The sequence below is a fragment of the Manihot esculenta genome, chromosome 15 (genome assembly GCF_001659605.2).
Source record: "Manihot esculenta cultivar AM560-2 chromosome 15, M.esculenta_v8, whole genome shotgun sequence".
Classification (NCBI taxonomy): Eukaryota; Viridiplantae; Streptophyta; class Magnoliopsida; order Malpighiales; family Euphorbiaceae; genus Manihot; species Manihot esculenta.
The window spans coordinates 5,155,963-5,168,971 of NC_035175.2; positions in this window are offsets into that span (position 1 = coordinate 5,155,963).

Below are 13,009 nucleotides of genomic sequence, written 5' to 3' on the forward strand. Positions count from 1 at the left end.
GGATGGATTGGTTATCTACGTATGATGCTACCCTGAACTGTAGAGATAAGGTAGTCAGTGTCAGAGACCAGGATGGGTCAGAGTGTGTCTTCAGAGGAGACAGGAGAGGGACACCTAGGGGTTTGATATCAGCCCTCCAGGCTCGTAGAATGTTAAGGAAGGGGTGTCAGGGGTTCCTAGCTTATGTGAGAGAGCTAGACAGTCAGGTTAGGGAACCATCCTCAGTACCAGTTGTTAGAGACTTCCCAGATTTGTTTCCTGAAGAGCTTCCAGGACTACCACCGGATAGGGAAATAGAGTTCGAGATTGAGTTGATGCCCAATGCCAGACCGATCTCTATTCCTCCCTATAGGATGGCACCAGCAGAGTTGAGAGAGTTGAAAGAACAGTTACAGGATTTGGTAGCTAAGGGTTTCATCCGTCCGAGTACCTCACCCTGGGGTGCTCCAGTATTATTTGTCAGAAAGAAGGATGGACCTCTGAGACTTTGTGTCGACTACAGACAGTTGAACAAAGTCACTATCAAAAATAAGTATCCATTACCCAGGATCGATGATCTATTCGACCAGCTGGCAGGAGCAGGTTGTTTTTCAAAAATAGATCTGAGATCTGGATACCACCAGTTGAAGATCAGGGAAGGAGATGTATCCAAGACTGCTTTCAGAACCAGATATGGGCATTATGAGTTCCTTGTGATGCCGTTCGGGTTGACTAACGCCCCTGCAGCATTCATGGATCTCATGAACAGAGTTTTCAGGGAGTACTTGGATCGTTTTGTGATCGTCTTTATTGATGATATCTTGGTGTACTCCAGGAATGCAGAGGACCATGCCCAGCATCTGCGGATAGTGCTGCAAACCTTGAGAGAGCATGGCTTGTATGCTAAGTTCTCCAAGTGCGAGTTCTGGCTAAGGAGCATTTCCTTTTTGGGACATGTTGTATCAGAGGACGGTATATCAGTAGATCCCAAAAAGGTAGAGGCAGTAGCCAACTGGCCTACACCCACTACAGTGACAGAGATCAAGAGTTTTCTGGGTTTGGCAGGCTACTATCGGAGGTTCGTTCAGGACTTCTCGAAGATAGCTGCTCCTATGACCAGACTGACCAGAAAGAATCAGAAATTTGTGTGGTCAGAGGAATGTGATGAGAGTTTTGCGGAGTTGAAGCGACGGTTAACTTCAGCACCGGTGTTAGCTCTGCCGATCAGTGATGAAGATTTCACAGTGTTCTGTGATGCATCCCGAGTGGGATTAGGTTGTGTGTTGATGCAGAATGACCGAGTGATAGCTTATGCTTCTAGACAGCTGAAGAAGCACGAGCTGAATTACCCGACACACGATCTTGAGATGGCAGCTGTGATCTTTGCACTTAAGATGTGGAGGCATTACCTCTATGGGGTAAAATGTGAGATCTATACGGATCATAAGAGCCTGCAGCACATCTTAAGTCAGAGAGAGTTAAACTTGAGGCAGAGACGGTGGGTAGAATTGCTCAGTGATTATGATTGTAAAATCCAGTATCATCCGGGCAAGGCTAATGTTGTAGCTGATGCATTAAGCCGAAAGTCACTTGGCAGTTTATCCCACATTGCAGTAGAGAGAAGACCGGTGGTGAAGGATTTCTACAAGCTCGTGGAAGAAGGGTTACAGTTGCAGTTATCTGGTACAGGTGCGTTGATCGCACAGATGAGAGTAACACCAGTGTTTCTAGAGCAAGTGGCTCTGAAACAGCACGAAGACCCCGAGTTAGTAAAGATTGCCAGGACTGTTCAGTCGGGCAACAGTGCAGAGTTTAGATTTGACGGAGAGGGGATTCTTCGGCACGGTCAGAGGTTATGTGTACCAGATGATAGCAGTTTGAAAGCCGACATTATGAGGGAAGCTCATAATACGCGGTATAGTATTCACCCGGGAGCCACCAAGATGTATCAAGATCTGAGAAGGGTGTATTGGTGGCCAGCAATGAAGAGAGAAGTGGCACAGTTTGTGTCAGCCTGCGAGACATGTCAAAGGGTGAAGCTAGAGCACCAGAAGCCGGCTGGAATGCTTAACCCACTGCCAATTCCAGAATGGAAATGGGAGAACATAGCTATGGATTTTGTAGTGGGGTTACCGGCGACGTCTAACAGACTAGACTCCATATGGGTGATTGTGGATAGACTCACTAAATCTGCTCACTTCATTCCAGTCAGGAGTAACTACTCTGTAAACAAGTTGGCGCAGGTGTATGTAGACGAGATAGTAAGGTTGCATGGAGTTCCAGTGTCGATAGTATCAGATCGAGGACCTCAGTTCACCTCCAGGTTTTGGCGGAGTCTGCAGAACGAAATGGGCACAAGGTTGGATTTCAGCACTGCTTTCCATCCACAGACAGACGGTCAGTCAGAGAGGACCATCCAGACCATTGAAGATATGCTGAGAATGTGTGTGTTAGACTTTGGCGGTTCTTGGAGGCAGCATCTACCTCTGGTGGAGTTTGCCTACAACAACAGCCATCATGCTAGCATAGGGATGGCTCCTTATGAAGCTTTGTATGGGAGGAAGTGCCGAACACCTGTTTGCTGGGAAGAGGTAGGAGAGAAAACTCTTGCAGGGCCAGAGTTAGTTGAGATAACCAGCAAGTTAGTGCCTATCATCAGAGAGAGGATCAGAACAGCTGTAAGCAGACAGAAAAGCTATGCAGACATCCGTAGGAAGCAGATAGAGTTCCAGGAGGGGGATATGGTATTGCTTAAGGTGTCTCCGATGAAGGGAGTGGTTCGCTTTGGAAGGAAGGGTAAGCTAGCCCCACGGTACATTGGTCCCTTTGAGATCTTGCAGAGGATCGGGCCTGTATCGTATAAGCTAGATTTACCGGCTTCTATGGAAAGAATTCACCCGGTATTCCATGTTTCTCTGTTGCGAAAGTTTGTGTCAGATCCAGAGAAAGTTCTTAGTGAACCTGAGGTGGAAATCTTAAGTGATCTCACCTATGTAGAGCAGCCAGTGCGGATCCTTGACACCCAGATCAGAAAGCTGAGAAACAAGGAGATACCAATGGTGAAAGTTCTGTGGAACCACCACAACCTAGAAGAGTGCACTTGGGAGACTCGGGAGTCCATGCTCCAGCAATACCCATATCTGTTTTAAGGTTAGTTTTTCCCCTTTTCTATGTGTTTATGTTGTGTTAGGGACATTCGGGGACGAATGTTCTTAAGGGGGGGAGAATGTAATACCCGGCTCGAGTCCGGCATCGGAATTCCTGTAGTCCGGTGGAATCTTGGGTGTCGGAACCCTCGAGAAGGGTAATGCATATGTTTTCCAAGGTCTTTTCACTTGTTTTCATGTTTTGAAGTGTGAAAAGCATTGAGTTTTGCTCAAGGGAGAAATGTAAAGATTCGGCCGCCGAAGGTCACTTTCGGCCGCCGAACATTGCATGGTTGCGGCTTCACGTTCGGCTGCCGAAGGTGGTCTGGCCAGCCACCTATAAAAGGGCCAAAGGTCGGTGAGAGGAGGGTATTTTCTCCTCCACTTGCAGCCAGAGGTGAGTTTCAGCCTCTCCACGTTGACTTTCATGTTTTTCATGATTTTCATCAAATCTTTCAAGAGTTTTAAGAGTTTTGGTGATTCATGAAGGGTTTGAGAAAAAGAAACAAGTTTTGAAGCTTGGAGCTTTGGAAGAGCTTTTCTTCATATCTCCACGTTAGGACCCTTCATCCTTACGTTGTGTAAGAGGTAAGTGAAGATCCTGAGCTTCTTTGATGATTTTGCAAGGTTTTATAAAGTTTGTATGGGTAGTATGCATGTTTAGGTTTAGGTGAGGTTTTGGTGATTTGTGGTGTTCCAGCATGTGTAAGTGTTATGTGCTATGTTTGTTTGGGGTTTTAGGGTAGTTTGAGACCCCTTTGGGCATATCTATGTGTATATGCTAGTTGGGAGTAGTTGCTATGCATGTTTGTAGGTTTTTGGGCAAAGTTTGCATGAAACAGAGCAGGGTTCTGTCCTTCGGGCAAAACCAGGTTCGGCCGCCGAAGGAAGGTTCGGCCGCCGAACCCTTTGTGGAGGCAGTTCGGCTGCCAAAGGTTGCCCCCGAAAGCAAGGCTTTCGGTTTAGAAAGAGCCTTTCGGCCGCCGAAAGAGGGAGTTCGGCCGCCGAAAGTGTGTAAGTTTCGTCTCTGGACGAGACCTTCGGCCGCCGAAGGTGCCGCCGAACATGCATGAGTTTCGTCTCTGGAGTGGGGTTTCGGCCGCCGAACCTGCCGCCGAAAGTGCCCTGTCCAGCTTTCTTTTGCATGTTTTATGTGATGGTTTTAGGATTGTTTAGAGGGGTTTTGGGGCGTTTCTTAGAGATGTTCTTGAGTGAGTTTGGTCCCTCATTTGAGTCCACCTGTGTAGGTACGGACCAGAGGAATCAGGGAAATCAGCAGTGAGTCCAGTGTCAGAACCTGCAGTGTCAGTGCAAAGATAACCAGAGGTGAGTGGAATTTAACGTAATGTTTTAATATGATATGATAACTGATATTTTCTCATGCTTCATGCATCATGACTATGCTATAGGGTGAGTGCATTAGTGTACACAAAGATGATGCATTGCATTTATCCTTGTACTTGGCATTGCTCCTTGTACATTGCTTATGTGAGACGGCACGGACTTCGTGAGGATTCATTAGCCCTCAGAGGAAGACCTGGAACAGCCCTACGGGGACCAGGCACAACAGAAAGACCTGGAACAGCCCTACGGGGACCAGGCACATGGTACTTAGGTACCCCAGATTAGATAGAGGGATTTTTTATCCGTCCGGCCGAGGTGATGTGCTTATATGTTGCATTCCATGAGAGCATGTTTTATCACCTGTTATTTTATTATTCTACTCACTGGGCTATCGTAGCTCATCCCTCTCCCCTAACTCCAGTTGTGCAGGTTCAGAGGTCAGAGAGAACTCAGCAGGGTACAGGAAGAGTACAGAGTTTTGTAATAGCTAGCGTGGACATGTCATTGTATAGAGATAGTGTATATGTATAGAATGGTGTTTGATTTATAAGACTTGTAATCCCTTTGTAGCGTCACATGATCAGTTTATGTATGTTTCTTTATTGTTGTATGTTTATGAGCAAAACCAGGCTTAACATGATGAGTTTGATCCGCCTAGGGCCATGAGGAGCTCTAGTAGGGATTAGTAGAGAATAGAAAGATTGCATGCACAGGTTAAGCCTTGGAATGAAGAAAAGTTTTATGTTTTTACAGCAAATGTATGATCATGTATGGGATTTCACAGGTATACAGACAGAATAGCAGGCTTACTACGGGTCCCGGCGACCTTAAGTCGATCTGGATCCTAGTGCCGGTGGCAGTTCGGTTTCCGGGCTGTTACAGGGCTCCCCTTATTAATCAGAGGACTGTTCTTCCCAATCTACCTCCGACGGGCTTAATAAACGCCCAGTAAGGAAGTAACTTAGTTTTTTTTGTTATTGAGGTCTTCTATCACTTCGGAGTGACCCCGTATGTTGTCCCCCAACTCTATCATCTTCATGTGCCATTTTTAGTTGTCTGTTTGTATTGAGATTTTACCCCTTCTGTTGCGTTGTTTTTCACCTTCTTTCGCCTCGTTAAATCTAACCAAGGGTTTTACTATTTTGGTCCCTGGGGAGAGTTGTCTATTTTCGCTAAGGCCTAGGCCTTTGTGGTAGGCGAGCTGAAAGATAGCTTAGGGATAAACTAGGATGTTGATCTCTTTTGGAGGGGCTGCAATGATATCCCCAAACTGACCATGTTGGACTAAGTCGGCGTTCTTCGACTGACTTCTGTACGGAATAAGTATGACGTCGAGAAATGCATGCTCATGTCCAACCTCTAAGACTATTTGAATTATTATTTTTTTGCTTTTCTTTCTTGTTATGCTTTCTTTTGTTATTATGAGTTCTAATTTGAAGGTTGTCGTGATCCCATAATACCAGTAGAATTTGAAGGCACAAAAGGAGGACATGGAGAAGTATTGTAATTATTGGAATTATTATAAGAATTTCGACGAGGACCACGTCCACGATAAGAACCTAAAGAATTGAAAACAGAAAAAATTGAAATTAGTATTGTAAAAACGATTAGAAGATTGATAATTACCTCGACCACGATTCGAAGAGGAACCTGTGGCAACAAGAGCAGTTTGAACAAGAGTATAATAATTAGGAGAGGAGGGTTGTCGTTTTGTTCGGGTTTGTAACTGTAACGCCTGAAGATATAAGGCAATATCGGTCTCAACAAAAGAAGGAAGAGGTTGTGAGTGGTTACTGAAAATAATATCAAATCTATATAAGTGATAAATATAGTATAACTAAGTGATAACATAACATTTAAAATGACATTCACAGGCTTAGTATGACATTTAAATAAATATGAGAGATTTCAGATTTTACTCTCCCGATCCCTAATCTCCATTTCAAAAAAAAAAAAAAACATAACATTTGAAATGCAAAATTATATTTGAATAAACGTTATCTAATAAAAATAATTATTTTTCTAATAAATTTTTATTAGAGGTTTATTTCTAATTTCCATAGATAAAGACTTCAATATATTTTTTATTTTACATGGTATTTACAACAACTAGATGAATTTAAGTGTTTTAATTACGTACCATATTAATTATTTAAATTAAAAATTGCAAAAATACAAGAAATTGGGGATCAAGATGCAATTTTAAATTGTCCAAAAACAATATAATTAAAAAATGAAATCTAAACATTTTGATATTTTATTTTTTTAAATATAAAATGTCAATAAATGATTTTTGAAACTTATTCATTTAAAATGTTTATGGTTACTACAAATGATATAAATAATTTTTAGTATTATATATTTAAATAATATTTTTTAACTTTTTTAAATTAAATTAGAAGCAAGTCGTTATTATCAAATTAATAATAGTATATTTGATAGTCTTGATTATTTATTCACTTCTCACTTTTATATATTATACATTATAGATTTAACTAAAATTATTAATATTTATTTATTAAAATTTAACAAATTACTATTATAGTAAATAATTAAATTCTCGTAAAAATTTTTAAATAATAATATTAAGTATTGCTTCCCTTTTATTTATATTATTGGTTCTTTACTCTCAATAAAAATAATAAGTATAAACACAATGAAAACAAATATTAAATAATAATTTTATGTTATTTAAATTTTTATAATAAGATAAATAATAAAAAATTATTTATTAAAAAAATTAAAAGGAAAAATACATGATTTATATAAACATCATATTTAAATTAATAAAATTATTTAAAAAAAATAAAATAAAATCTATATTCAAATAGAAAATAAATCTAACCAATTAAATTAAATAATAATAAATTCCTTTAATTTTTTTTCAACCAATTAAAATAAAAAACTAATTATAATTATTAATTTTAGACATATCTATTATTAGAAATCTCATTGTTTTCTACCATTCAACATTTATTTATATTATAGATAAATGATAAAAAAACCAATTACTTGTTAATTGAGTGGATAATTTCTAAAAAATATGATTTATTTTTATTATAAATATAAAATTATCCACAAAAATCATTATGGTTAAATTAAATTAATATTTTTTACTAATCAAATTTATCTTAAACTCGATATTAAATTATTCTCACGCGCCTCAACTCTCAAAGCTAATTATCACTATTCGGACCAATTAGTTTTATATTATTTAATTAACAACTTATATAATTTATTTAACATTACTATTTCAACAATTTAATAATATTATAAAAATATTTAAATTATATTTATAATAAATAATTTTGGTATTTTTTATCTGTAACCTTTTAAATTTTTGAAATTTATTTATTTATATATTTTCATTTAAAAAATATATTTAAATTTTATTTTAAAAAAAAAACTTTTTTTTTCTATTCATGGAATGTCTCACCAAATTGCTTTATCAGACTAGAAATGTATACGGGTAGAATTTTGGTGAAATTAAATTATTTGAATTTGATATATATTAGTAATTTTTGAATTTATTTTAAATTTGATTAAAAAATAATTTAAAATATTTAAATTTATTCTAACTCAATTATTATTATTTAAATAAAATGAAAATTTGTTTAGTCTTTATTTTAATTAATAATTTATATAAAATATTTTTTATTTATAATTTAATTTAAATTTTAATGTTTCTAAAAAATTTTAAGTTTTAATGAAAAAATATTTAAAAAATTATAAATATTATTGTAAAATATATATTTTTATATTAAATTAATTATTTATATAAAATAGATTCGAGTAATAAAAATTAAATTTAATCCAAATATACTATAATATTATTTTTTAAATTTAAATTCATCATAAATTTGATTATAATTATCAAATTTGTTCTAAATTTAATCATAGTTCGTTAAATCTATTTTGTTATAATTTGATTGAATTAAATATTTAAAAAATTCAATCCATTACCATTCTTACACACCGTTGAACGATGAAATCTGTAAATAATTCAGTTATTGTGTATTTTTATCCAGAAAGGAGGTTATATATAAATACATTTACAACACAAAATCAGAAGAGAAAAATGAAGCAATCATATTATAAGGAAACAAGATAAGTCTGTATAGAAAACAATATATATCATATATGTTAATTGTGTAAATCCCTACGATTACGTAATCTACTCCTAATTAGGCAGTTTATTCCAACACTTCCATGCCCAACTTGTCAACCATATCATGGAATATCTTCCCAGACACCTGGTCTTCTGACTTGATAAACGGGAACTGTATGATTTTCTAGTCTAGCTTTTCCTTGATAAAATGTTGATCCTTCAACATTTTTGGTGCGATCATGTTGTACAGGATTCTATGCAATCTCAATTGCAGCCTTATTATCGCAGTAAAGTTTCATTGAGCTTGCATTGTCTATTCCCAATTCTTTTAGAATGCTCTTAATTCACAATAGCTCGCATAAACCATACGCCATACCTCTGAATTCGGCCTATACACTTGACCACGCCACAACATTTTATTTTTTACTTCTCCATATAACCAGATTCCCTTCCACGAAGGTAAAATAACCCGAAGTAGATCGCCTTGTTGATTGATCGTTTGCCCAATCAGCATCCGTGTATCCTTCAATGTCTGATGTACCATTCTTTGAGAATAATTGTCCCTTGTCTGGAGCCCCCTTCAGGTATCTCAAGATCCGGTATACTGCATTCATGTGTTCTTCACTTGGTTTATGCATGAATTGACTTACAACACTTACAACATATGCTATGTCTGGCCTCGTGTGAGTCAAATAGATCAATCTCCCAATCAATCGTTGATAGTATCCCACATCTGTTGGAATTTATTCTGTAAACAAACCGAGTTTATGGTTCACCTCCATCGAAGTTTCTGCTGGTTTGCAGGCAAGCATTCCAGTTTTAGTCAGCAAATCCAGAATGTACTTCGTTGTGAAAGGAAAATCCCTCATTCTGATCTTGCTATTTCAATACCTAAGAAATATTTAAGTTGCTCAAGATCCTTCATTTCAAATTCAGCAGCCAAATAGTCCTGCAATAACTTCATTTCACAAGGATCATCTCCTGTTAAGACCATATCATCGACATACACAATTAAAGTTGTTAGCTTCCCTTCTTTGTGTTTGATAAATAAAGTATGGTTTGAATTACTCTATTTATAACCAAATGCCTTCATCGCTGAAGTGAACCTCTCAAGCCAAACTCTAGGTGATTGTTTAAGCCCATACAATAATTTTTTTAGCTTACAAACGTCATTTATGTTTGAAATACTCCGTTTAACCCCCGGTGGGACCTCCATATAGACTTCCTCCTCCGAATCTCCATTAAGAAAAGCATTTTTAACATCAAATTAATTCAAAGGCCAACCTTGATTTGCTGCTACAGAAATAAGGATACGAATTGTGTTGAGTTTGGCCACCGGTGCAAAAGTCCCCTGATAATCTACTCCATACTTTTATGTATATCCTTTTGCAACCAACCTCGCCTTATATATATCAATGCTTCCATTTGCTTTAAGTTTCATAGTGTATACCCATCTACATCCAACTGTCTTCTTTCCTTCAAGTAGAGGAACAAGTTCTCATGTAGAATTCTTTTGTAGGGCCTCCATCTCTTCGTTCATCGCCTTTGTCCATTTTGGATCTGCTAATGCATCCTGCACACTACTAGGAATAGATATTTTGGATAATTGATTAATAGTAAGTGCATATGACTTGGACAATCTATGAGTAGAAAATTAATTACTAATTGGATACTTGACATGTAACAGCCCAGACGTGATCCCCGGCACTGTTACCGTTCACGGCCCAGGGCTATCCCTCGCCTGGCCTCTTTGCCACCTCGGGCTTTCCACTGGCGTCGTGAACAGCTCTTAACATCCATTCACCCTCACGGGTTCCTGGCAGGATTTGTCCCCTTGGGTTCTTGCATCGAATGCATCCTTCCCCAAGTGGATTTGGCCCAAATTTCCCTTTGGAAATTAGGTCGCCTCCCCCACTACTCGAACCCTTGACCTCCCACTTTAAGGGAATAGTCTGGTGAGAGTGAGTACCAATTGTGCCAAAAAGGCGCCTTTTTATGTAACAGCCCGGACGTGATCCCCGGCACTGTTACCATTCACGGCCCAGGGCTATCCCTCGCCTGGCCTCTTTGCCACCTCGGGCTTTCCACTGGCGTCGTGAACAGCTCTTAACATCCATTCACCCTCACGGGTTCCTGGCAGGATTTGTCCCCTTGGGTTCTTGCGTCGAATGCATCCTTCCCCAAGTGGATTTGGCCCAAATTTCCCTTTGGAAATTAGGTCGCCTCCCCCACTACTCGAACCCTTGACCTCCCACTTTAAGGGAATAGTCTGGTGAGAGTGAGTACCAATTGTGCAATGGCACAATTGGTACCATTGCACAATTGGTACTCACTCTCACCAGACTATTCCCTTAAAGTGGGAGGTCAAGGGTTCGAGTAGTGGGGGAGGCGACCTAATTTCCAAAGGGAAATTTGGGCCAAATCCACTTGGGGAAGGATGCATTCGACGCAAGAACCCAAGGGGACAAATCCTGCCAGGAACCCGTGAGGGTGAATGGATGTTAAGAGCTGTTCACGACGCCAGTGGAAAGCCCGAGGTGGCAAAGAGGCCAGGCGAGGGATAGCCCTGGGCCGTGAACGGTAACAGTGCCGGGGATTACGTTCGGGCTGTTACATGACACCCTTTTTTGATCTTTGTGGATATCTAGGAGCCAAATTGTCACAAGAGTTATTTGTTTCATTACACTCATTAAGTGTAGGACTCATGTTTACTTGAGTAGAAATATTGGTGTTCAGGATATTCTGAGTTAATTCTTTAGTTGATGGTGTTATCATGGGCAACTCTTCAGATGTTGGTGATTCTTTAAATGTTGGTGATTCTTCAGCAGACGTTGGTATTTGTAATTTTCCATAAGGAACTAATAAATCTTCATCACATCTTTTAGGGAGACCTTGCTGACTGTTATGCTGAAAACTTTCACTTACTTTCTCTTGTTCTAAGAAATCTGTCATTATTTTTTATGGCACATTCTCTTCACTAAAGCTCTCCCCCTGAAGAGAAGGAGGTGTGACTCCCCCTAAATAGTATGGTTGTAATTCACAAAAGGACACATTCAAAGTCACATGTAACTTTTTTGTGTGTGGATCATAGCATCGGTATCCCTTCTGGAAATCGGAGTAGCCAACAAATACACATCATTTAGCACAAGGATCGAGTTTATTCCGCAAAATTTTTAGAATATGGACATATACTGTGCAACAAAAAATCCTTAGTTCAAGATCTGGGACATGTGACAGTGAGAAGAATGCTTGCATATTTTGTTGAGGAGTTCGAAAATCAAGAACGCGAGAGGGGACCCGATTAATTAGATAAATAGCAGACTTCACTGCTTCTCTCCAGTAGAACCGAGACATATTCATGCTAAAGAGAGAAGTACGAATAACTTCCATGATTTGCCTATTTTTCCTTTCTGCCAAGCCATTTTGTTGTGGAGTATAGGTGTTAAAAGTATGATGTCGAATCTTTTGCTTATGAACTTCCTACAGTTTGTATTCAAGAACTCCAGTGCGTTGTCAGTTTGCCGAACACGACTCTACCTTTGATATTGAGTGCCCACCGTATTGTAGAATTCCTGAAATGCTGTAAGAACATCACTTTTTTTGTGAAGCAGAGACACCCAAGTCATTCGTGTGTACTCATCAATAAATGTAATAAAATATCATGCTTTAGAAATAGAAGGAATCTTTGCAGGGCTTCAAACATCAGAATGTATAATCATAAATGGTTCAGAACATTTATTTAAGCATGGTAAATAAGAAATACAGTGACTTTTGGCCAGCTCGCAAATATCACAATGAAAGTCTGAAATATTCAAATTTGAAAAAAGATATGGTTGCAATTTCTTAAGATATCCAAATGAAATATGTCCTGATCGCCGATGCCATAACCAAACAGTTGCTTGAGTTTTGTCTCTACTACTCATTTGACATGTAAGGTTATTTTTATGTTTTCCATTCTCTGTTAGATCCAAGTAATAGAGTTTGCCCCTTTTAACACTATAACCAAAAATCTTCCGGGTCAGAATATCCTGAAAGACACAGAATGAAGGCAAAAAAAGTTACAGTACACACAAGAGAAGAGGTTATTTGGCTAATCAATAAAAGGTTATATTCAAGAGATGGAACAATCAAGACAATATGTAGAGTAAGAGTATTAGACAAGATGATTGATCCTTCTCCAGTAATCGGAGAAGTATCACCATTAGTTGTGGATATAACAGATTGTGAAGAAGCACAAATGGATTATAACTTCCCTAAATCTCTAGTTATATGATCAGATGCACCCGTATCAATAATCCAAGTACTATTCTTAAAAGTTACAGAGAGTACATTTGTCTTACTAACAATATCTGGGTGAGTAACGTTAGCTGTAGGTTGTGATTTGTCCTCCATATTTTGTTGGACTTCTATTGTGACTGAACAATAATGGTGT